General features: G+C 41.9%; 1 long non-coding RNA gene across 2 annotated transcripts; it reads right to left on the reverse strand.

Annotated features, from left to right (window-relative positions):
- Nucleotides 1-24,843: 24,843 nt before the first annotated feature.
- On the reverse strand, nt 24,844-26,536 carry LOC136781861 (uncharacterized). Of its 2 annotated transcripts, none has more exons than XR_010824001.1 (3): nt 25,969-26,536; nt 25,769-25,903; nt 24,844-25,367 (listed from the first exon to the last, which is right to left on the reverse strand). It is a non-coding gene; the product is annotated as an uncharacterized lncRNA (long non-coding RNA). The 2 variants fall into 2 exon arrangements; XR_010824000.1 differs by having other exon boundaries at nt 24,844-25,406.
- Between the last annotated feature and the right edge of the window lie 408 nt (nt 26,537-26,944).

Raw genomic sequence — 26,944 nt, forward strand, 5'->3', positions numbered from 1 at the left:
TAAAAACATTAGTACGACTAATGCTACATTGTATAAGACTGATAATTTTAGTGATTGGTATAGGAAAAACATTTTAGACGTTATAATGAAAAAATTAAGTGAATTTCAAGAGCGTGATAGTGGATGGGCTTTGCACAAAATTCATTATTTAATAGTTAACATTAATCGTTTTAACCCGTTCCACGCGGGTTGTAAAATTAATCTGCCATCCGCTATCACGAGTAGGAAAGCTCTGATAAATTTAGAAACCAGTGATAATGCATGTTTTGCGTGGTCCGTGACGGCGGCACTCTATCCGGCAAAACCTACGGCTAATCCAAAGCGCACGTCCTCTTATCCACATTTTCGGACGGTTTTAGACGTCGGTAGCCTAACCTTTCCGACTACGCTAAAACAGATTCCGAAATTCGAGGTGGATAACGACGTGTCGGTGAACATCTTCACCTTGGAGAATGAAGAGCAAAATAGCGACGCAAAAAGCAGAATTGTGCCTCTTCAGGTGACGAAGAAGAAGAGATCGAGGCATGCTAATCTTCTTCTCGTCAACGATGAACAGGGAGCTGCACATTTTATGTGCATAAGGAATCTCTCGAGACTGGTGCGAAGCCAATTCACCAAGAGAGAAAATGCTCATTATGTATGCGATCGGTATGTATTAATAATAATAATAATAATACTGAAAAAATACAAATATAACTGCATATGTTTTATATTAAATTTTTTAGATGTCTCCACTACTTTCGCACAGTGGAGAGGCTGGAGTCGCACGAGCAGGATTGCGCGCAGCTCAACGATAATCTCCGATTGATGTTACCGAGAGAGTCCGAGGATCGCTGGGTTTCCTTCAAGAACATCAAAAATGGGGAACGAGTGCCATTCGTCGTATACGCGGATCTGGAGTGCATATTATCAAAAGTTGAACAATCGAACAGTAGTGATATTTATCAGAAGCATGAACCTATGAGTGTAGGCTATTATTTAAAAAGTGCTCGCGATGCGTCACTCTCGAAATACGATGCTCATCGGGGTGCCGACTGCATCGAATGGTTCGTACGCGAGCTCGAGGTCATTGCGCGCATCGCGAGCGAGAAACTGGACACTATCGTACCCATGCGTGATCTTAGTCTTACCGAACGATCGCGTCACTATAATGACCCCAATTGTCATATATGCAAAAAGCCGTTTCTTCCGAATCAACTACGAATTCGCGATCACGATCATCTAACCGGCAGATACAGAGGACCGGCTCACAATAATTGTAATTTAAATTTCAAAGATTCGCATGTCATTCCAGTCATTTTCCACAATTTTTCCGGCTATGATTCACATTTCATTTTCGAGACGATCGCTAATTTGTACGAGGGATCGGTACATCTGCTGCCTGTACATAAGGAAAAATACATTTCATTTACCAAATATTTGCGAAAATATAATATACAGTTGAGATTTATCGATTCGTTCAAATTTATGGCTTCCAGTTTGGACAAATTGAGCTCGTACTTGGCGGAATCTCAGCTGACAAATTTGAGGTCACAATTTTCGGAATTGAGCGTCGAGCAGTTCGACTTGCTTACGAGGAAAGGTATTTTTCCTTACGACTATATAGATAGCGCGGCTAGATTGGAAGAGACGGCTTTACCACCGCGACAGTCGTTTCGCAACAGACTGACCGACAGCGATATCAGCGAGGAAGCATACAATCATGCCGTAGAGGTATGGACCAAATTCCACATGCGCACACTTGGGGAGTACAGTGACCTGTACCTGAAGACCGATGTCCTATTGTTGAACGATGTTTTCGAAAGTTTTCGCGATAGTTGCATGCTAAATTATGAGTTGGATCCAGCCCATTATTATACGCTACCGGGCTTCACCTGGGACGCGATGTTGAAGCATACGGGAATCAGGCTGGAGCTTTTCACGGACGTGGATATGTTGCTGTTCGTGGAGCGCGGTATACGCGGTGGTTTGAGTCAGTGCTCCCATCGTTACGAGAGGGCCAACAATCGGTATATGCGGGACTGCGAACCGGCGGAACCGTCGAAATATCTCATGTATTACGACGTAAACAATCTGTATGGGTGGGCAATGTGTCAGCCGCTGCCCACCCATGGATTCCAATGGATCGAGGACGCTGCCAATCTCGATGTCTCCGTTATACCCACGGATCATCCCGAGGGTTATATTTTGGAGGTCGATTTGGAGTATCCGCGCGAGCTTCACGACAAACACGCGGACCTACCGTTCTGCATGATGCGCGAGAAGCCGCCGGGCGCGAGCCAGGAGAAGCTGCTGGCCACTTTAAACGATAAGACCCGTTACGTAATACATTATCGCGCTCTGCAACAATGTATGCGTAATGGACTCGTACTGAAGCGTATACATCGCGGTTTAAAGTTTCAGCAGTCCACCTGGCTACGCGATTACATCGAGCTGAACACGCGTTTGCGCACCGCGTCCACCAACGAATTTGAGAGGAATCTCTTCAAGTTGATGAACAACGCGGTTTTCGGTAAAACAATGGAGAACGTGAGGAATAGAGTTGACGTGAGGCTCGCAACCAAGTGGGAGGGAAGATACGGGGCGGAAAGCCTGATTTCCAAACCGAATTTTCACAGTCTCGCGATTTTCAACGAGAATTTGGTCGCGATTCAATTGTCGAAATTGTCCGCGAAATTTGATAAACCCATTTACGTGGGAATGAGTATTTTAGATATTTCAAAAATTTGCTTGTATGAATTTCACTATGACTATATGCTTCCTACATTCGGCGGTAAATGTAGAGCGATGTATACCGACACGGACAGTCTGATATACAGTGTCGAGTGCGACGACGTTTACTCGGTCATGAAACGCGATCTCGCGCGATTCGACACCAGCGATTATCCTGACGATAATCGGTATGACTTGCCACGCGTCAACAAAAAGATACCCGGTCTGATGAAGGACGAGAACAATGGTCGTGTCATGACCGAGTTCGTAGGACTGAGGGCAAAAATGTATACTTTCAAGGTGCAGGACTGTGCGAGAATTACCAAAAAAGCCAAAGGTGTCAAAGGTTACGTTATCGATAGAAATATAACATTTGACGACTACAAGGATTGCTTGGATAATTTCACCGTACAGTCTCGCAGTCAAAATTTGATTCGATCGAGGCTGCACCAGGTTTTCTCGATCAGTCAGAGAAAGGTCGCCCTCAGTCCGTACGACGACAAGCGTTTCGTTACACCCGGCACCGCGGCGACTCTACCCTGGGGACATTATAGTCTAAAATAATTTGTTTATTTATTTATTTATTTATTTATTTATTCTATATTTTGATACATCTTAATAAAAGTTATTATAAAACATTGCTCTTATTTATCCAGGAATTGTGCGTCCTGTCGAATCCCAGCCACTTAACGAACACTTTATCGCCCTTTCTACGCAATACTCTCTCCACCAGATACACATCGGGATTGATGGTTTTCGAAAGCTCGTATTCGTAAAATCCACCCAACAGTTCCGTACCCCTGGAATCCTTGAGGAGATACGTAGCGGGATTGGTCCTCTGCACTTTCGCCACCTCGAATATTTCGGTAGTCCAATTAGGCGTGTAGCCTTTGGCGAACATCTGCTTGTATTTACTGATTCGTACGAAATCACCGACTTTGAACTTGGCACGACCTGCGACCTTGATGTGGCTGTATACTGTCTTGAGTAGCTTATCTGCATGCTCGGGTTTCACATCCACGGGACGCATTCCCGTGGTACGATGCTTTCGCGCATTGTACGCGTCCACCAACTCTTGCAGCATAGCGCGCCACTTGTAATTACCGTTCAACGTAAATCGTTTCCACATTTCCGTCTTCAACGTACGATTCCAGCGCTCGACTATCGACGCTTTCATCACGCTGTAGGTCGAGTAGTGATTTATCCCGCGTTTCTTCATCAACGCCCGAAAGTCACTGTTGTAAAACTCCTTGCCGTTGTCGGTCTGTAAATTTTTCGGACATCTACCGTTCTTCAGTAGGATTCTCGTCATTGCCGTCGTCACTTCTCCGCCGCTCTTGGTCTTCAATGCCACCGCCCAAGCGTATTTCGAGAGGGTATCGATTACAGTGAGAATGTACTGGTGACCCGCATCGACGTAATTGCGCATATCAACAAGATCGGCCTGCCAGAGATCGTCGAAGCCGCGCACGATGACTCTTCTGCGTGGAAAATTTATCCTCGCCGGTGCGTGGAGCTCCTCCACCAACTGTATCTTTTCTTTGCTCATTTTTTCAAAAATAGACAGATTCTTCGAAATTCCTAATGAAAAGTGTTGCTAAGTATTGCTCTTTCCAGATCTCTTTTACTCACTTTATCATCCAATTTTTCACAAATTGTTTGAAAAATTTGGTCCATCTTTTTCTCAAATTGTTCATTATGTTTATTCAATGCCATTGTCAGATATTGCTTGAATTCAAGCAGTAAATGCTCTAAATTTGGTTCGTGTTTCCTACTCTCACCATCCAGTCCAATTCCAAATTTATTTATCGACATTTCAAAAATCAGTCTCCTGTTCCTCGTTATTATTATTCCTCTTTTTGATGGCTCGTAATGTCGAGAGTATACAGTCTACGATGTATGTTAAACAAATGCAAATTTCACAGCAGCAGGAGTCAGACATTTATTTACCTCGTACTACCGAAAGACGTTGATATTACACTGAGGTAAGAGTGTAACGTGCAACTTTCTTTATACGATGAGATCCTCGTCGCGCAACTCCTCGATTATCGACTGTATCTCGTTGTGATGACTCGTATTACCGGCAGCCACCGACGCGATCAAAAGTCTCAAACGTTCGATCAATTCATTCGGATCGTTCCAATGTACGTAGTTGATTGGTCCCTCGGTGACACGCATAAGACCTTTACCCTTTTTTTTCGATGATGCTGATGACGGTTTACTTGCGCTCGACGGTTTACTTGCGCCCGACGGTTTACTTGCGCCCGACGGTTTCCTTGCGCCCGATGTTGACGCGTCAGAAGTTGACGATTTTCTTGCGCGTGATGTTGATGGTAACCGATAAGGCGGTAAAATAGGTTTTCCCAATAGCAATGGTTTCATAATTTCTGTATATTTTGCACCTCTATTACCTTTGATTTGTTTTAGACTATCGTTTAACAGTTTATGCGCTTTAGTTTGATTGAGAATACTCTTGTATTGTTCCAAATCGTCGGGTTTTATAATGGCTCGATTGGGTTCTCTCATGAAAATTAGTTCATAAGTACCCATTGTACCGGTGTATAACATCTTATCGAGAATAATATCTCCCTCATGACTTATTTCAAATTTACATTTACCAAGCGTCAGTTGATCATCTTCATAACGAGGTCCAAAAGCACGATCAATCAAGTTATCCCTATCAGTCAGAAGTAATTTAATATACTTGCCAGGGATCGGATGTAATTGAATATGTTGAAAGACATGTTGAAACAAGCCTGGTTCCTGTTTTTCATCAACATTTAATTTTTCTAGCAAACTTTTTTTTGAATCGGGCGACGGTTGATCGGTTATAGAAGACTCGTCGTCGTCGTCGGTCATGAAATCCAATGGATTCGTAATAGTTTCACTAATATTACTACTACTAAGATTCTTTGCTCGTTTATGCGGTGTCGATGTGAAGTAGGCTCCCCTCTTCAATTTATCGTTGTATTTGACAAACGAACTATTATTATTATTATTTGTGTTATCCTCCGTTTGCGAAACGAGTTTCTTCAATGGTTCGACTATCGGCTTGAATGTCTCGTTCAAACTGCTCTCCATTATCGCCTTCTCCGATTTCAAGGCACGATGCTTGTCGCGAATGACCTCGCTCGTCTTGGCGATCCTCTTCAGAAGCGATTTTTCATCCATCGCGATGCTGTATAAAACAGCTTTCCCCCGAATTGAACGGTTTTTAACCGACCTGTTGTGATGCTGTGTTCTCCCCGAACCGACACGGGTTTTAACCGACCTGACACGGTGATCCGAACAGCCTGCGCTCCAGTATCAAACTGACACTCAAGGCCGTGATCGTGAAACCTTACCGGCATGATTATCGACATTCACAAGGCCGAAACCTTACCGGCAAGGTCGAAACCTTACCGGCCTGACAAGACCGTTCACTCGATCGTGGCGTACTCGTTGAAACCTTTGCGATAACGACCGTTCCTCAGAGAGCTATCCTTGTCTATTACTAGGAAACCGTAATCGCGACTACAACAGGTCGAACACAATGTGAGAAATTTCTCATACGACATATCACTGTTGACGTGATCGTTGAAAATATGCTTCAGATTAGTTCCATCCTGCTTAAATATTATTTGCAAGTTTGCGTTATCTCGTATCAGATGCTTCGGTATTTTCGCATAAGTCTGACAGAGGTAGAAACAATCGATGTTGGAATGTCTACCCATGCAAAAGTAGTCCCTTATATTGTCCTGCTTGTCGTTGGCCACATCGTCGAATATGAAAATGGAATTCGGCTTTGCATCCGCGACGTTCACAACCTCGCAATTGTTGGAAAATTGAAAGTAACCAATTTCCTCCGTTTCCTGCAGAAGCTGCTCCAGATATCGATACTTCGGTTGCTGCAGCGATTTCGAGTAGACGTTCAGGTTCTCGAATCTCACACCGTGCGGACTCTCTATGAGGCTCAGCAGCACGTTTGTCTTACCGCAATTCGACGGACCGCAAACTATGCAGCGTATCGTAGATGGTAATAGCGATCCGTGAAGTTTTTTTTTTATTTGCGCGGTAGCATTGTGAGCATCCAAATTTGTCACGCGAATAGTCGGCACGTGCTTCACGAAATGCATCCTCGCTATTAACCTTCGGGAACAGCCGTATAGTTCATTTATATTTCGCGAATTACGGAACTATTCGGTCAGTTGCCATTACGATGGCGTTCATGCTAGTCGTCGTCGATTCTCTGCATAACTTGACGAATCATCAGCTCGAACACATACCGAAGATCGTATTGCTCGAGTACTTTCCAGACAGTATCGCGAGTGTGTGGGAAAGATTACCTCGGCACATTCGCGCGGACTCGGATGTGCAGCAATATCAATATTGTTTGCAACACTACAATCTACCTGATACCACTCACCACGACGGACCACCGAGACGGATAAAAGACTGTTACGTTTGTCAGCAAGAGAAGCAGTTGCTCTAAATGTCTGGATCGTTCTTCAATAAAGTCTTGAAAAAATTGCCATTTGAGCTGCACGTGCCCGGTTACAATTATTGTGGACCCGGCACTCGACTTCGCGAAAGATTGGAGCGCGGCGATCGTGGTATAAATCCGCTAGACGAGGCCTGCCTCGATCACGACTTAGCATATTGGCACAACGAGGATCTACCGGAGCGTCATCAGGCCGATAAAGTGCTAGCGAGGAGAGCGCGTGAACGTATTAACGCAAGAGACGCGACCTTGGGTGAACGCGCGGTCGCCGCAGCCGTATGGGCATCGATGAATGCTAAGCGTAAACTTGGCTTGGGATTACATAATAATAATATTGTTGCGATGAAGAAAGCAGTAGCGGCTAAAAAAAAGAACAACAACAAGAAAAAAATTGGTATTACGAGGAAGAGAAGAATTCGAATGCCGAGGAAACGGGGTGGTATAATACCTATACTTCCACTACTAGGTGCAGTCGGAGCATTGGCAGGTGGAGCATCGGGTATAGCGAGTGCTGTAAACCGTGCAAAAGCTGAGAGAGAACGATTGCGGGAAATGCAACGTCACAATCGCGCGATGGAAGCGTCGCGCGAGAGAGGCCGAGGTCTTTATCTGAAACCGTACAAGCGAGTCGTCGGAGCGGGTATCCGTGGAAAAAAAAACAACAAAAAAACGGTCGAGGAAGAAAATGAATGAGGGAAAATTTCGTCGTCGTCGTCGCGATGCTCTCCCGGATTCAGGTCCTACTTGTAACGTACAATTGGCACTCATCTGCCGACGCATATCATACTTCCGTGGAGTCTTTATGCGCACATCTCTGCCGCTAGACGGGCCGCGGTGCAACGAGTGCGCGATCGTGAATCTCGACGATCAATGCGGTCCTGGTACCCACTGGGTAGCCTACGTCAAGCGTAACGACATCGTCCTATACTTTGATTCCTTCGGAAATTTGAAACCGCCGAAAGAATGTGTGCGTTACTTTGGCCCTAACGTTACAATCTACTACAATCATGATCGATATCAATCGTACGATAAAAGCAATTGCGGTCAGTTGTGCGTGAAATTCCTGCGAGAACAGATACTTTGAAACAAAAGTGTCTTTCACCGTGACATTATCGGATCGTAAATCAGTATTAAATTCAGATTTCTTTCCCCCCATCAATCTGCAAGACGATCGCTACGAGATCGGTCTCGTGGACATGCAAACGTTCAACTCGATAGCCAATGTGGACGAGACGAATAATAAGTTTTACTACGATAACGATAAGGTACTGACGATACCCAGAGGCTGTTACGAGTTGAGTGCCATAAATGAATTTTTCCAGTCTGAAATTTCTGCGAGACATGAAATTAAAGACAACATTGACAGCGTCATTCTTCTACGAGCGAATAACAATACACTGAAGAGTGAAATATTCTGTAAATATTCGATTGACTTTGGAAAACCAAATAACATTGGCTCGCTACTGGGCTTCTCGTCGAATCGCGTGATCGAGCCGAACGGCCAGGCTGAATCCGACGATACCGTGGACATTGTGAAAACAAATATTCTACGCATCGAGTGCAACATTGCGGGTGGTGCGTACACCAACGGTAGACCACGACACATTATTCACGAGTTCTTTCCCAGCTTACCACCGGGCTATAAAATCTCGGAGACACCGAAAACCGTCATTTATCTACCGGTCATCGTCAGAGTAATCGACCGTCTCACGTTACGTATCCTCGATCAGGACGATCGTCTCGTAGACTTTGGACGTGAAGAAATTACCATAAGATTACACATTAAGAAATGTTAATTTACAAAAGTAGTAGTAGTAACGAGGATTATAAAGCGGTGAAACTGGATGAAACGTTCGCTAGTCGTTCGTCCTACGTGGAGTCGAATACACCGGCTCGGAGTGAAAATCGCGACAAGACGAGCTTCCTGCTAACGAGAAGAAATATCGAATTTTTACAATCATTGGGATTCACCGTGAAGAGATTGGGCGAAGGTAGTACATAGTGGAACAATGGCAGATCCCTTGAACGTCACCGCACCGCTGACCTACGACAATCGCATCACGAAAATGGAGATGCATGCCTACAATCCGTATGCGAACGCCTCGTTGGCGAACAGCGACGAGATTCGCATTCCCATACAGCAGCAAGATTTGATACTCCTGCCGTGCGAGAGTTATCTCTACGTCGAGGGCCAGCTGGTGGAGGGTACGCGTGACGCGAGCGCCACCAACGATGATACAGTTACGCTCGACTGCAATTCCGCGGCTTTCCTCTTCGACGAGATTCGTTATGAATTGAACGGTATCGAGATCGACCGATGCAGAAACGTCGGTATTACCAGCACTCTGAAGAATCTCGTTTCCCTGAGCACCGAGGAGAGCGCCAGTCTACGTCATTCCGGATGGTTCGTCGCTACGGCCAGAGACCGGCTCAAAAAGGAGGCGGCTGTTAAGAATTTCAGCTTTTGCGTGCCCCTGAAAATGCTGCTGGGATTCTGCGAGGATTATCGGCGAGTCGTCGTTAACGCGCGTCACGAGCTCGTTCTCATTCGCGCGCGCGACGATACAAACGCCATTTACTCGGCGGTGAAAATCACCGATTCGTCGATCAAGCTGCTACGAGTGCAATGGAGAATACCCCATGTGACTCTGAACGAAATTACGAAACTCCAATTTCTCGGTATCGTCGAGCAGGACAAGAGTCTGTCACTCGCTTTTCGCGCCTGGGAACTTTACGAGTATCCCCTTCTGCCCAAGTCGCAGCGACACACGTGGTCCGTGAAAGCGTCCACGCAATTGGAGAAGCCGCGATACGTCATTCTGGCTTTTAGAACGAACAAGAAGAGTAATCAGCACGAGGATGTGCTGAGATTTAATCATTGCAAAGTCCTCGATGTCAAACTCTATCTGAATTCCGAATCCTATCCATACGATCGTCTCGACACTGATTTCACGAAATCCCGCTACTCCGTCCTCTACGACATGTATGTAAAGTTTTTCACCTCCTATTACGCTGGTGAGAAACTCGGGAGACCCATGCTCGACTATACGAACTTTTTGACGTACGGGCCGCTCTTCGTCATCGACTGCTCGCATCAGAACGAGTCCATAAAAACCGGCACGGTCAACGTTAAACTCGAGATCGAGTGTATGGAAATCATTCCGGATAATACTACAGCCTATTGTTTAATCATACACGATAAAATTGTACAATATAATCCTCTTACGAATATTGTTAGAAATGTAAGTTAAAAAATTATTGTTAGAAATATAAGTTTATAAAAAAAAAAAAAAAAAATAAAATACTTTCTTAAAGTTCTTAATGTTTTATTCCTAAATTCTACATTATGGGAGATTAAACGTAGGGAATAAATAAATATTAATAATTATAAGCATCAATTAATTTTTTATTTTTAATACAAAATATCTATCAAACTTTACACTTAAATTCCACGTTGTGGTATTTTCCTCCTTTATATAACATTATTAAATTATTTGCTGCTGCAGCCTTTTGCAGCTGCTGCAACTGCTCCATATCTTCCGCCAATTTTGCCATTCTCCCTGGCAAGAATACCCAATCGGCTGTTGGCAGCTTTACAATAATTTTTATGCCATATTTTGTCTTAATTATTTCAACTTCAGATATTTCGTATTCGTCATTTTCCGTTAAGCTATCTAATTTAACGAATTTTTTTGGAATGACACTTCCCAATTCATTGATCTTATTGAAGTTCATTTTTATCTCTATGAAAAAATTAGTCTCATTAGAGTAAAAAAAAAAAATCAATTAAATAATGCATTTACTAATCGAATGAAAAAGAAAATCCTTACCTTTTTTTATTTATGTAAGAATCAAGTTTATTTTTAATGCGTTCAAACACACACACAAACTTATTTTTTCTGAATAGTTCAAGCACGCGTGGTACGACTATGCAGCTCTCGTTTAACAGACTGACTTTTTATATGAACGATATTATCATATATTAAGCGTATGCAATGTTTGGAAGGGGTAATTTTTGTTTTTTTTTCTTTCTTACTTGCGATGAATTTCCATTGTGATTGACCTATAGGTTTATCACAGTATAACACAATAGGAAAAAATATCTATGGATATCACTATACGGGGATTATTCAGAGGGTATAGTGTATCCTTCTTAATTAAGAAAGAAATAATGGAAGGGTTAATTTTTTTTTTTTTCTTACTTGCGATAAATTTCCATTGTGATTGACCTGTAGGTTTATCACAATAGGGAAAAATATCTATGGATATCTCTATATACGGGGAGGGTATAGTGTATCCTTTAAGAAAGAAAGAAAGAATGGACTTCTAATGTAATTTCATATTGAAAACAAACGATAAAGACTCTCTCTCTCTCTCTCTCTCTCTCTCTCTCGACGGGATTTCTTCAGAGGATTCATTCAGTCCTCGAACCTACAGCAGTACACGTTGAAAGAGCAAAATATTAAAAATGGAAAGTGAAAAGTGTTCTGTGACGATAAATCGTGCAGAAGAGGAGGAAACTGCAGCAGAATCTATGCAGGATTATATTAGGAGAATTAACGATTCTCATGAACGCTATTTTCGAGAATATGAAGCGATGCTTCAGCGAAATATGCATTGTAAGTACTTATTTTATTAATTTTTAAAAGAAGAAAACCCACCCATACATAGAATCATGAAATAATCTTACAACACACATACGAAAAAAAAAAAAAAAATTTTAATTTTTTTTCCTTTTATTTTTTAGCAGCTATTGATTTAGAGAAGGAGGAGGAGGAGGAGGAGGAGGAGGAGGTGATTTTTGTAAGTATACTTGATTTGTAAAGTAGTTATTACAATATTAAAAAAAGTTTTCAAATATGTCCTAGGTGAAAAATAGTAGCACGCAGACGGAACCTATTTTCGCAAAAACAGAGGCTACACAAATGGAACCTGAAATGGATTTAACACCACATTATTGGTGTACTAATTGTGAAAAGTATGGTCACCTAAAAATTAATTGTACACTTCCAGAGTGGTGTTCCATTTGTAAACAATACATTCATCATACTATCGAATGTATGAAAAACTTTTAAAAATTGTAAATAAAACCAATAAATATATTTTTACTTAAATTTGTGTTTCTTCAATACCTTTCCATCCATCCACTTTACAAAATAATATTCTGCGTTCCACTTCTCGGAAACTACTCATAATTATTCCACTACGTGTTATGTTTACAGCAGGTCATCAAGCACTGGCGGTAGTATAAGTTTCTTCAGTGCATAATTTATATCGTCTTCTCTATTCTTCTCATTTTCAAAATCTTTTTTTGATAACCTCAAAATTCTATTTCTCCTTCTCTTTCTCTTTCTCTCTCTTTCTCTACGTCCACTGCTTAACGTAAGAGGGGGGGGGGGGGTCACGTGTGTACCCTACGAGTTTAACGTCGGGGGAGGAGGATGCGCATAATTAATTGTACACTTCCAGAGTGGTGTTCCATTTGTAAACAATACATTCATCATACTATCGAATGTATGAAAAACTTTTAAAAATTGTAAATAAAACCAATAAATATATTTTTACTTAAATTTGTGTTTCTTCAATACCTTTCCATCCATCCACTTTACAAAATAATATTCTGCGTTCCACTTCTCGGAAACTACTCATAATTATTCCACTACGTGTTATGTTTACAGCAGGTCATCAAGCACTGGCGGTAGTATAAGTTTCTTCAGGGCATAATTTATATCGTCTTCTCTATTCTTCTCATTTTCAAAATCTTTTTTTGATAACCTCAAAATTCTATTTCTCCTTCTCTTTCTCTTTCTCTCTCTTTCTCTACGTCCACTGCTTAACGTAAGAGGGGGGGTCACGTGTGTACCCTACGAGTTTAACGTCGGGGGAGGAGGATGCGCATGCGCACAACCGCTCGAGGAGAGGGGGCAATTCCCCTACTTCCCTTGCCCCCGCGGGACCCCGACCCCCTCGTCACCCGGTCATAGAACCATCCTAGCTACTCTACTGTAACATATTGAGATTTCCTCGTATTAAACATATTATTTACCTCGATTATATTGAATATAACTCTTTCCATATATTGTGTGTTTCTTTTCCCAATATTATCCAGTAGCACATATTATTTGATTAACTGGCATCACATATTTAGCTCGTGTATTATTGTATGAAGTCCTTTCGTCGACCCATTGCTGGTAGTCGCGGAACAGAATTTTATACTTTTGTTTTGATCGTGGAAATATAATTCCAGAGTATCTTTAAATCACGCGAAACATAGTACCTTGGGTTTACAATTTCGGATGGCCTAGTCGAGATTTATTTTTCTTATATCAGCCTTAGCTGATAATTAGACTTTATCCTGAAGAATTATTGCTTGTCGCCTTGGATGAATTTGTTCTCAGGTGTAATTCCCCAATTTACTATTATGGTTAGGTGCTTGCTAACGAATGTGATTGCGCTATAATTAGCTCGCTTATTTTTGCTTGATTAATCTTTAACACTCATTATTTTCTCTTGTCTATTCTTTAATGCGTTTGGCGTTGCTCATATTTTGCTTTACGCATTTGTAAATAGCTTTTGTATTTTAGTCTAAGCATTAACAATGTGTTCGCGATCACCCCTTAATACTGAAAGGGAGAAAAGGATCCAACTCAGAGAGGAGGTGACAGAAACCGTGAATGAAATACGTCGTACAGTGGAGAGCCTGCCTTTTGGCGAATTGCTTGCCCAGCTTAGGGGTAAAAGACTGTCGGTCCAGGGGACCAATGCTAAACTACGAGACCGATTAGTGCGATATCGAGTTCGTCGGGACCTAGGACCTGAAGCAGCTAAATGGAACGATCAATGAGATTTCCAGAGTGAAGACCCAATGGAGCTGGAAAGCGAGGCCACCGGAGAGGAATCCGAGGATCGAACCATGGCGGCAGCCGAAGTGGCTACTCTGGCTACTGTAACTACGACAATAACTACCGTTACCACTACTACTTCTGGAACAATTACCTCTGCTTCGTTTTACCCATCGATAGTGACATCAGCCCGGGTTTTGACGCCTGTGGTACATAGCCTCTTGGAAGATACTTCTAGTCTTGAAGGAGGATTCGACACACAACGTTTCATACCAATACACCACCCGGCTCCACATCCTGTTAGGACGAGTCACCGATTAATGGGCCGAAGTCATGGAGGGCCAGAATTGAAGTTCGCCGGAGCAGCAACCGGCAGCACTGCAGACGTGGCCGAAATAGCTCGTCAAGCTATTAAGTACTTCCAGAAATTTACTTTGGAGGCTCGACAACGAGAAAGAGTCCAAGCTGAGGAAAAGGAAGCGAAGCCGAAATATACAGGTACCATAAGGAAACAGCCGCAGACTTGGAGGCAACCTGCGGAAACAACCCAACCCGTGCGAACTAAGACTTCACGTAAAAAGAAGATGGAATCTGATCCGCAAGATAACTGTGATCGAACATGTCATTCTCCTCGGTTGGAAATTCATCACCGGACAAGACTGGATACCCTATATCGGGAGGACTCGCATTATCAAGCGACTCAAGGCCAAGGACGTCGGGACAACGTATCACCCCGACATAAACATACTACTGAACGGTATGGATTACCCAGCCTGTCCCGTGGCCAGAAAATAAAGGCTCGAAGGAGGAGGTCAGAAACATACTGCCCCCAAAACAGCCAAGTAAGGATACACGAGGAGGAGCGACGACGGTACTTGTCATCGGACGGTTGTGATTCAGAGTCAAGTACGGATTCTGACACTGAATCTGAAAGTGGACTAGACTCTGAAGCAGAACTTCCCCAATCCTACAGAATATCAGAAGACAGAAGAGGACGGCGAAGAAACGGATCCGGAAGTTCAGAAAGACGTGAAGATGGAGGCCGGAGAAGGGATCGATACAATCATTACTCAAACGATTCCGACATCTCCCATGTGTCTCCAGTACGAGGACATTATAGTAGCCGAACCAAAGCAGTGGACGCGCTTCATAAATGGCAGATAGCCTATAGTAACGAACGTAAGGAGAGTGCAGATTCTTTCATCGAGCGCTTAGAACGTTGCTATCAAGGCTCTGGTATTCACAGACGTCACCTATTGCACGCCTTGTCTGTAGTTTTAGCGGATCAAGCGGAAAAATGGTATCGGTTAGTCGGCCAGTACACAACTTCATGGTCGGAATTCATAAAAAAAACTTCAGGAAACGCTTCGCCAGTCGAGAAAATTACCGAAAAATACGCGAACAGGCTCGAAATCGGTTAAGGGAGAGCAGGAGAACATTATAGAGTTTGTGGAGAATGTGGATACGATATTTTCATATTTAGATCCTCCATTAAGTATCCACAAATGACTAAATATTATCTAGGATAGTCTGCGACCTGCCTACTCTCAACGGATACTTAGGAGTCAATTCACTTCTTTTGGGGGATTGATTCGCCTAGGCAAGGAACTGAAGGATCACTGGATGAAGAACAGGCGTAGGAAGGGGAATATGGCAAGTGAAACTGTCCCCGTTCCAAGCGCCACTTACAGCAGAACTAGGCGTAGCGGGAATAAGTGTGCCGCCGTATCTAATGTGGATGGCATGGACGAAGATATTAAAGGGACTGCAGGGTCCAAACCACCGGGAGACAAAAACCTCCGATTTCACCGAAAAAGAAGAAGGGTAAAAAGAGCAAGAAGGCTTCTAATGCCACCGCGGCTATTGCGGGAGGCTCGCTCCCAACCTCATCGGTATCGTTGGAAATCAATAATCTTCCGGAGACTGGAAATCCTGCTAATCGGGTAATCAAAGTGCCCGCCTCTAAGAAGCCTCAATATATAGTAATCCAGATGACGACACCACCAACTACGACCAATTCTACCAGTCCACCAGCTATACCTCAGCCAGAAGCTGGTAGGCCGAACGAGAGACCTAACTGAAATACACATCCGTGCCATAACTGTAATCAGTTGGGGCATTGGGCTCCAGAATGTCCTTGCCCTTGACGTCAAAATAGGCCATCTTCAGCGGAAGCCACGATAACACCTGAGGCCCAAAACTCTCGAGCTGGAACTTCGCAGGAAAACGAAATGCGAGGCGGGAAGAACGGGTCTCGTCCCCTTCCAACCGATCTACAGGAGACCCCATAGATGAACTTTTGCTATCACCTACCCAAGAGGAATCACGGCTGCTAGCTGACTGCCAATCCTTTACCGAAGAATCCTACCCATTGGAGATTGTGGCATCTCCGGGACGACCACGGACAAATCCTGCCAACAGGTTGGATCAAGACTTTCGAGGATATGTTCAGCTCAGCATAGAAGGTCAAACTCTATATGGCCTAATCGACACTGGGGCAGAGCGCACAATATTAGGTGCCAACACTGCGCGAAGCTTATTACCTTATGCAAGCGACTATTCAAATTTTCGTGTTAAGCATGCCGATGGGCAATCGTGTGCGGCTATTAAGGAATTACTGTTGCGATGGAATTTAAGCGACGAATCCGTGGAGTTACCAGTTAGCCTGACTCCGTTCATAGCTGTAGACTGCGTCCTAGGGATTGATTTCTTACGTCGATTCGCTGAGAAATTAGACCCGAATGCACGCGTTTGGTGCGCCGGAGTAGGTCCTTTGCGTCCGTATATATTACCAGGCGAACCACCTACGAATCTTCGGGAAGGGTTAGGTGTAATAGCGAATGTCACTTATAATGATAATTTTGTTCAAACTTTTAGGTTTAGTGATAATAGACCTTATATGGTTATAAAAATGTTAGGACATTGTATGAACATTTTGTTAGATACCGGTTCAGCGAGATCGTATGTGGGTAATAAACTTTTGCATATTTTTAACCCACTAATCGATCGATCTGCGTCTGGAGAAATGCGTTTGGGAGATGGAAGTACTAGTGAAGTGCTAGGAACCGTACCCCTAGAAATGAATATTGATGGCAGTTGTCATACCATATATGTACGCGTAGCTCCCCAGCTGGACTATGAAGGCATCTTTGGAATGGACTTTATACGAAGGTTCGGACTTCAAATGGATCTGGATCGGTTTAGATAGATGTTCGAGATCGGGAGGAGCAAAAATGCTAAGAAATAGATTCCACATTTTCTGCTATATATCCCTTTCTCTCTTGCGCTCACAGTAGACAGCTAGACCAACAGCGTCTAGCCACTTTATCTGTCTCTATCTCTCCGCGGCGCGCTTGCGCGTCTTCTGGCCCTGGCGCGTCGCGGCCGCGACAGCGACACTACTTGCACGCTTTGCCACTAGGTGGCCAGCGCCCGCATCAGCTCTCTCGCTGGCAAGATTAGTGTCGCGCAATTACTTAGATGGGTCCTTGATAAGGACCCATCGCAGCCAAACCGCTCAGCAGCAGCTTCCGCCGCAGCAACCGAGGACCGCTGAATTTTTGACGCCTTATCGGCAACACCCGCCTCACCGGCTTTTTGACGCCTCCACCAAGGCCACAACGAGCGCCTCCACCGGCGAACTTTTCTGGGTAGATTCTTGTGGTAAGTATCACCCAACCACTCACCGCCTACCAAGAGGGAACTACCCCTCTGCGGCACTCTCCTCCCTCTTAAGGGAGATTTCTCCGGGGACTTCCCGGGAGAAATTAAACCCTCTCCTTCCCCTCCACACTGCCTCCGAGGACTACCTTTGACCCAGTGTTCCGAACCTCCAATCCAGGGCTCTCGACAGAGTCGGATAGTGGGAGGGGTAGATTCACCCTAGGGGTTGGGGTGGCTCGGAGCCACTAGAGCTCGTGGAGAAGGAGGCTGCGGGGTAAGGGGAATTCCCCTTCCCTAAACCACTTCTCCACCCTTGCTTCCTCCTGCAGCTGGGGATTTGTCTGGGGAATACCCCAGGGAAATTGTCCAGCTCAGGAGTTTATTGCTCCGCGTTCCTTTCTGGGGAATTTTAGTTTCTAGGGTTCTTGGGAATCTTCTTCCGTAGAAATTCCGTAGGAAGTCGATAATTAAGTATAGCGATTATTTTGTATATATTTTTTGTAAATTTTGTACAATATTATTTATTGAATTAATCTTCCTTTTATCTTTAACTGTGTCTTTGCCAATTGTATTTTAAGAACAACAAACCTTCCTCTCTGACCACAGGACTGGACACTACTTGGGCACTGTTTCGCACAATGGAGAATTCAAGGAGGACCCTGGCATCCGTTTACCCCGAGCCCGATTCGTGACTTTGGGACTCAAGGACCCAAACCTGACTGTGCCGCATTAAAAGAACTTTCAAGGTCTCAACAGGATATTCTAGAAGAGTTCCAAAGAACGCGTGAGCAGCCCGTCCAAGAGGTACCAAAAATTACTCCTTTAGTCAAACACCAAATTGTGATCGAGGGAATTGCGCCCATACGCCAGCGTGCTAGGCGAATTTCTCCGAAATTATACGAACTTGTTCATCAAGAAGTGGATCGTCTATTAGCGACAGAAGTCATCGAGCCCTCCCAAAGTTTTTGGGCTAGTTGTCCGGTACTAGTACCTAAACCTAATGGAAAACATAGGTTTTGTATTGACTATCGAGCCGTTAATGCAGTCACCGAAAGGGATGCATATCCTATACCCCATATAGAAGCCATATTAGATAAATTGTGAACAGCCAAGTATATATCTATGTTGGATCTTAGCAAGTCATATTTCTAGGTGGAATTGGAAGAAGCTAGCAAGGAAGTGACCGCATTTATAGTCCCAGGGAAAGGTCTCTATCAATTTCGACGCATGCCCTTTGGTCTGACTAACGCGCCGGCAACTTTCCAGCGATTATTGGATCGGCTCATAGGACCTGAATTAGATCCGGTGGCGTTTGCTTATTTAGACGAAGTCATAATTGTGACGGAGACTTTTGACAAGCATATGCATTGGTTAGCACGAATCGTATCCATTATCCAACAAGCCAACCTAGAAATTAACTGGGAGAAAAGTAAGCTCTGTCGAGCCGAAGTACCTTTCCTAGGCTACTTAGTAAATAGAAACGGTCTTTGCGTGGACCCAGAGAAGGTGCGCCCCATCATCGAATATCCACCTCCCATAAACTTAAAACAGCTTCGAAGGTTCTTGGGGATGGTTGGGTGGTATTCGAAATTTTTACAGGATCTTGCTGATATTAAGATACCATTAGTGTCCCTGTTAAAAAAAGATGTTAAATGGCACTGGGACCAGGAACAGATTGAGGCTTTTGAAAAGTTAAAATTAGCCTTGTGTGAGGTTCCCGTTTTGGCACGACCAGACTTCACAAAACCCTTTATACTACAGACAGACGCTAGTGATTTCGCGATCGGGGAAGTTTTGGTTCAAAATTTCGAAGGCCAAGAACATCCTATAATATATATAAATGGCGTACTTAGTTCGGCTGACAAGAGATATACTGTCACCGAGAAAGAATGTTTAGCTGTCATCTGGGCTATTAAGAAATTACGGCCTTATTTGGAGGGTTATCAGTTTTCGGTAATAAAAGACCACAGTAGTGTTAGGTGGCTCCACAATTTGAAGGACCCTACCGGCTGTTTAGCTCGGTGGGCACTAGCTTTGTAAGCCCACGACTATACTATTTTACATCGGAGAGAAGTCCTGCACCAAGTCCCAGATGCTTTGTCTCGGGCCATGGAATCAGTAACTTTAGGATCTACTGAAGTGGATGCTGCCGTAGCCGCTGCTGAAGAAGTCATCCCGGATCGATGGTACGTACAGCGTATTGCCAATATCAAGAAACACCCTCGGACATACCCTGACTGGAAGGTAACGGAAGGACGCCTGTACTGTCACAAACCGAATCCAGTCCGCGAGATGCTGGGAGAAGATTGGGACGCCTGGAAGTTGGTTCTGCCTGAAGGGAAAAGGCACAATGCTTTTAAGATAGCTCATGACGACCCTTCAGCCGGCCACCAGGGAGTTGCGAAAACTTATGATCGACTGTTAGTGCGTGTATATTGGCCAGGAATGTATCGCGATGTTCTTAATTATGTGAGATCTTGTGCTGTTTGTCAGAAGACTAATGTTTTACAGACCCTGCCCATGGGTTTAATGGGACATCGTGTTTATGAAAAACCTTGGACCGTCGTCTCAGTTGATCTTATCGGTCCACTGCCACCCACTACATCTCAATTTCGTTATATAATCGTGTTTGTGGACAACTTTAGTCGATGGGTTGAAATACAACCGCTTCGAAAGGCCACTGGCACTGCAATAACTAAATCTTTTGAAACGCGAGTGATATACGAAAGGGGAGCTCCTGAAATCATCCTTAGTGACAATGGTACCGAATTCATTAGTAAGCAGCTCAAGACTTGTATAAGTGAACATGGTATTCGCTTAATAACTACACCCCCTTATTATCCCCGTGCGAATCCTGTCGAAAGAGTGAATTGCGTGACCAAAGGAATGATCTCGTCATTCATAGGCCGGAATCATCGCACGTGGGACGTTTATTTGCATCAGTTCCAATTCGCGATTAATAACTCGTTTCATAGTTCTATTGGGGAGGCTCCAAGCTTTGTCAATTTGGGTCGAAGATTGGAAGCCGTCCGCATTGTTCAAAGTTCTGAAAAAGAAGTAAAACATATTGTAAAAACGGACCCCAATCAATGGAACGAGCGTATGCGACGCTTGGAGTTACTCCGAGATTTGGTACAACAACAAATGGAGAAAGCAAGCCTCCGCCAGACTCAGTATTATAATCAGGGTCGACGGGAATATAGCTTTTGGGTGGGTGATTTAGTTTGGCGAAAGAGCCACGTTTTATCTTCACTGCAAATGATTTCAACGCGAAATTGGCAGCAAATTTTACAGGACCGTATCAGATAGTGAGGGTTATTACCCCTACTGTTTACGAACTGTTTGACGCTGATTCGCGCTGTAACCCCAAGGTACACATTAGTCACTTAAAACCTTTTATTTCCGATTTTCCGGAATTCATAACGAATCACACTGAGTCAAGTTTAGAAGAACCTGGTGAGAGAATGATGGAGGTTAGACCCTCTGTTCCCAGGATTAAACCCGTAACTGCCAGCCGTGCGTCGGAGATCGGAAACTCTACTTGGAGGAAGCGATTGCGACCTCGGAAGTAGAAGATTGGTGGAGGATATTCCTTGTAGTTGTCTGATTATATCTCTCCTTTAGAATACCGACTATATATATAGTGTGCTTGGTGTAACCTTGATTTTCGTTCGCCTCTTTATCTAGAATGTCTTCTCGCAACGAATCTCCCGCCTTAAGCCAGTGGGCAGGCGAATTAACAGGGCCCGATTCCGCGACCTCCAGCTAGGACCGTGATTTCAGCCCTATTAGAGGCACCCTACTGGTTCGGCCCGGGGACTTCCTGTCCTCCGCGCAGGGCGCAATAGACCGCCCGGATCAGGGCCCCACGCCACAGTCTGAGAGCTCCTCGGCTCCCTGGTACTGCCGTCCTCTGGCTCAGTCCGAGCCACCTCTACCATTGGAACAGAGAGTCCAAATGTGGACTCGCGGGCCCTTGCCATATCATCGGTGCTACGCTTGCCATGCATTTGGCCACCGATTTTATGAGTGCACGGCCCCACTCATAACTGAGTTTTGCCGCCATTGCGGTTGGGCGTTCGAGGACCAAGACACTTGCCTAAGATGCAATAATAAGGACCTCAGTTCGCCGATGTGATCCCGACCTCGGCATTTATGGTGGACCAACAAGCTGCCGCTGCCAGAGCACTTTATTAAAAGACGTCCCAGCTCGCGCAGCAGTGATCAGAAGAGGAGAGAATGGGTCCTGAACTACCGCGCAAGCCGTCAGGCCCGAAGGGAGGAGGAAGCTGCAATGGAAGCTGCAGCCCTCTGTGCCGCGGAAGCTACTGCCGCCCCAGCGACCGAAACTGAATAGTTTCTATGTCTCTTTCTCTCCTTCGCGTTACCCATTTATGTTGTTCCTTGTTTTATATACTCTCTCTTATGTATATTCCATATTCTTTTTTTTTAATATATATAGTTCTCCTCGTCTTCTATCCCAAGCCTTTAACTCAGGCTGTAGGCTGTAGTTGCATTTTTTATTACGTTTCCTGATATTTAGCTTCGGCTAACTTCCTCGTTTTTTTTCTTTTTCAGCGCAAAGCGCTAAATCAATATCCTTTATTTTATTTTATTCCTACAGGCTGAATTTTGCGGGTTTTGGGAAGGAGCGAGGACATAAATGGTATTACTTTTTTTTCTTTTCTCACCCTGGCGGGTTTCGTCTAAGGGTGGGGGAGTTGTAACAAGGCAAATTTTCTTGTCTTGATACATGAATTATTTTTGATTTTGAAACACCGCGCTCAAACAAAGTTGCTCTCGATCCCGGGTGGCGGCGCTGCGCCCGCGCACACAGCTGCCACGACCGCCTGGGCGAGAGACGAGTTTGGCGCAGACACACCACTTTTACCCGTCATAGAGGCAGGACGAATTTTGGAAAATCCAAGGAAGGCTTCGATCTGGTTGAGTTACCCATGTAAGTGGACCCCGAAACTGGATTTGATGTACTAAGAAGGAAGGAAGAAGGGCAGACAGAAAATTTGGAACTGTCAGGAGGTTCAATGGGGAACTTCAACTCCGTTCCACTATTCCTAACCTAAAAATTGACACTGCTGTGCATGCCAGGCTTGAACTTTGTTACACTATTTATTGCATGAAGGTAAGCGTTGAGGGCCGATATTAGGACTCAACGTTTAATTATTAATATTCCTTTGTGACTAACTTGGTGGCTCCAGGCTTGGTAGGGTGTAGCAGGTCTACGTAGGGAGTACTATTGAATCCAACTTCAATTACAGGAGATAGGTACAGAGCTTTTCCCTTTTTAGATTCATATAGTCTAGTATTTCCAATAAGGAAAGTGAACTATCATTGAGATGAGTTGGATTATAACTTCCATAGCCTGTACGATGACAGGAATTAGGCTTTAATGCCAAATATATATTGTAGCGGAGCAGCTTCGGAAGATAGGGTAGAAATCGCCGGTATGGATGGATGAGTGTGAAAGTAGTTATAAGTTGAATGAGTGTGAGGGATAATGGAATGTAGAGGAATGGGACATATAGTAAGTGTTGTCAAGGGATGTTTGGGGAGAAAAGAACATCGGTATGAATGTGAAATAAGTCAGAGCTGCGATTACAGTCTTACCGAGTAGACGTGTTTACAAGTATCTCTAAAAATCAACGCTTAACGAATATAATCCCACAAAAAACAAGCTTTGCTTGTAAAAAAAGGACGGCAAGTACATAAGTCGTATCTAGTATGATTAATATATAGTAATATAAAATATTTTAATTAAAAAAAAGTAGTGAAATCCAAATGTTAGGCAAGTATAAATTTTTTCCATGGCGAAAATTGAAATTTAGAAAAAAGTAAATAGTAATACAAAAATTACTTGCCAGGCCCGTTGTATGCAATCGTATTAAATAGCCACATTTTTAACTTACGAGAAGCAATGCTTATATTGCAAGATAGCAACTTACACATGAATATTACGGGCCCGGCAAGTAATTTTTGTATTACTATTTACTTTTTTCTAAATTTCAATTTTCGCCATGGAAAAAATTTATACTTGCCTAACATTTGGATTTCACTACTTTTTTTTAATTAAAATATTTTATATTACTATATATTAATCATACTAGATACGACTTATGTACTTGCCGTCCTTTTTTTACAAGCAAAGCTTGTTTTTTGTGGGATCTTATAACGTTTTGTAAGAATATAGGAATTAAAACTAAAAATTCTTTTAACTAATTCAATCTAATAAAACATTTTCCAATGTTCTCATCGTTCCATAATGTAAAGCTTCAATTCGAGATATTAATTTATTAATCTATTAAATATAATACAAAATATTACAATGATGAGTTCTTATCATAATTACACTTTTAGAGGCATTTAACATAGGATTCAATGACTGTTTGAGTTATATTTTCAACATCATATACCTAATATCACATTAAAGCCTTTCGCTTTCAAAAATTTGTTTCTAAATTTACCTTTAAATCCACTTTTTTCTTAGGTGTTACTCTCACTATCATCTTTGCATTATGGCTCTTTCCCTGGTAAACTAGTGACATTTATATATTCTTTTCATTAATATAAACTGTAAAATATATACCAGTTAATGCAATGGAAGTCTATGTTTTTTAGGTATACTGCTTTCAGTTTCTTGAAGTTACACACTGTATGTTCTATTACATGTGAAATATTGAAATTATGAATTCCTTTCATATTTACACATTTACATGATTTTATTATAATTTTCATCAACTATGTTATTTCTAATTCCAAAGTTGTATGCCCAAAATCACCTGCAGGCACTTCACTCTCAAGGATTTTCTTATAAATTAACTCATATTTATCCATCACTTTTTTAGCTGTTAACCTCAACATCAACTTTGAATTATGGCACTTTCTCCAGCACACTAGTGCCATTTATATTTTCCCTTCATTAGTATAAACTAGGAAATACACCAATTTATACAATGGATGCCTCTCTTTATTAAATATACAGCTTTCAGCTTCCTAATTTCATTCACCATATGCCTGATCACATGTAAAATATTGCAATCATGAATTTTTTTCATATTTACACATCTACATAAATTTATTATAATTTTCATCAACTATGTGATTTCTAATTCCAAAGTTGTATGCCTAAAATCACCTGCAAGCACTTCACTCTTAAGGATTTTCTTATAAATTAGCTCATATTTATCCATCATTTTCTTAGCTGTTACCGTCAATATCAACTTTGAATTATGGCACTTTCTCCAGCACACTAGTACCATTTATATTTTCCTTTCATTAATATAAACTAGGAAATACACCAATTTATACAATGGAAGCCACTCTTTTGTGGATATACTGCTTTCAGTTTCGCAAAGTTATTCACTGTAAATTCTATTGCATGGAAAATATTAATATGATGACTTCTTTTCATTGTTTCATTTCTAGATGACGTTATCATTAAAATTATGATTTAATTGACTTATATATTTCAAAGGGTTTATGCCCAAAATCACCTGCAAGCCTTTCGCTATTAAAAATTGGCTTCCAAATTAATTTTTTAATTTCTCCACCTTTTTCCTTAGGTTTAACTCTCAACATTAACTTTGCATTATGGCTCTTTCTATGGTAAACTGGAATCATTTCTGACTTCTTGTATTAAATATTACAGCTTAACCCTGCACAATGACACAATAAACATGTTATTGTAAATCAATCTGAAATAAAATCTCACTAAGTACCAAAAGATATATTACATATTATATTATAAAAATCAATGTTATTCTTATAAAAAATTAAATTTGAATAATTTTTTTGGTAATAATAATAATTTCTTTCTATTCTGATTGGGGAAGCGTAGGTAAATATATGGTTTTAATCCTTTTTTATATTATAATTGAATATTAAATAACGATTAGAAAATATTTATCTGCTTTTCTTTAATCGTAGTAATAAGAAAGATTTATTGTCTCATGGAAAATTGTTTCTATATATGATATAACCTATCGGACAGTTGAAATCCATATGAGTTTAAAGAAAAGAAAAATTTAAACATGAAATTTGTTATTGATTTCCATACCTGGATGTTTAGCATATGTTCAAACCTCATCCTTCTCTGTTTCATTTACAACCTTTGTTAATCTGCATTCTCCAATGACAGGGTATTTCCAAGAATTGTTATAGCATTTGGCACTGGTTGGCATCAAACTGCAAACTATGAAATAATGCCTATATATAACTTTGTTTTAATTAAACAAATTCTTTTTACAATGTACTTACTTTACATGAAAATGTTTATGTTTATAGCTATTGAGACACTACCGTGTGTCTTAATTATGAGTGAATGTAACAAGATTATCCTTATCTGTTTTATCTGCAATAACCTTTGAAGTACATCTGGAAAGAGAGACTCAACAAAGTAATTGTTATATTTTAATACATGCTTGAGCTGAATTAAAAAATAAATAAATAAACAATTAATTTTTAATTACATACATTTTAAGCGGTTGAATGAGTTACACATACTTTACCATGTGATAATGAACAATTGGCTTATCTTTTTCTTTCGCTAGTAAATTGACATATCATTGAGTCATCAACAGTTAATCACATTTCAAACTACTGTTTCCATTGCTCAACCAGTACTCCGTAGTTGCATTAAACCAAAGCTCTGTTTTCCAGCAACACATGGCAGCACTATCTTCATTATCTATTTTATTATAAAAAGTAGTAATATCCACTGGAACTGTAACTGATTCCTCTTTAACTATGGTAGTACTTTTTGGTGCTTGCATTTTTCCAAGAATTGTTATAGCATTTGGCACTGGTCTGGCATCAAATTGCAAACTATGAAAGGATACCTTGTATATAACTTTGCTTTAATTAAACTAATTTTTTTCACAATGTACTTACTTTTCTTAAAAACGTTTATGTTAATTGTTGTTGAAACACTACCATGTGTGTTGGTTATGAGTGAACGTAACAACCTCATCCTTCTGTTTCATTTACAATTTTCGTTAATCTACATTCTTCAATAACAGGGTATTTCCAAGAATTGTTAGAGCATTTGGCACTGGTATGACTTCAAATCAGAGGTGCATACAAGGAAAATATTTTATTTATAACCTGAAATAAAATCCCACAAAGTACCACAAAATATTAAATTTTAATATATTTTACAATGTTGTGTTACTTATCTGATTCTCCATCAGACTCCTTCATGTATTTATTCCTTTAGTTTAATTATCTACACTTT

The sequence above is a fragment of the Prorops nasuta genome, unplaced genomic scaffold (assembly GCF_024137725.1).
Source record: "Prorops nasuta isolate Cenicafe-Biocafe unplaced genomic scaffold, Cenicafe_Pnas_1.2 PNAS00024, whole genome shotgun sequence".
Taxonomy (NCBI): Eukaryota; Metazoa; Arthropoda; class Insecta; order Hymenoptera; family Bethylidae; genus Prorops; species Prorops nasuta.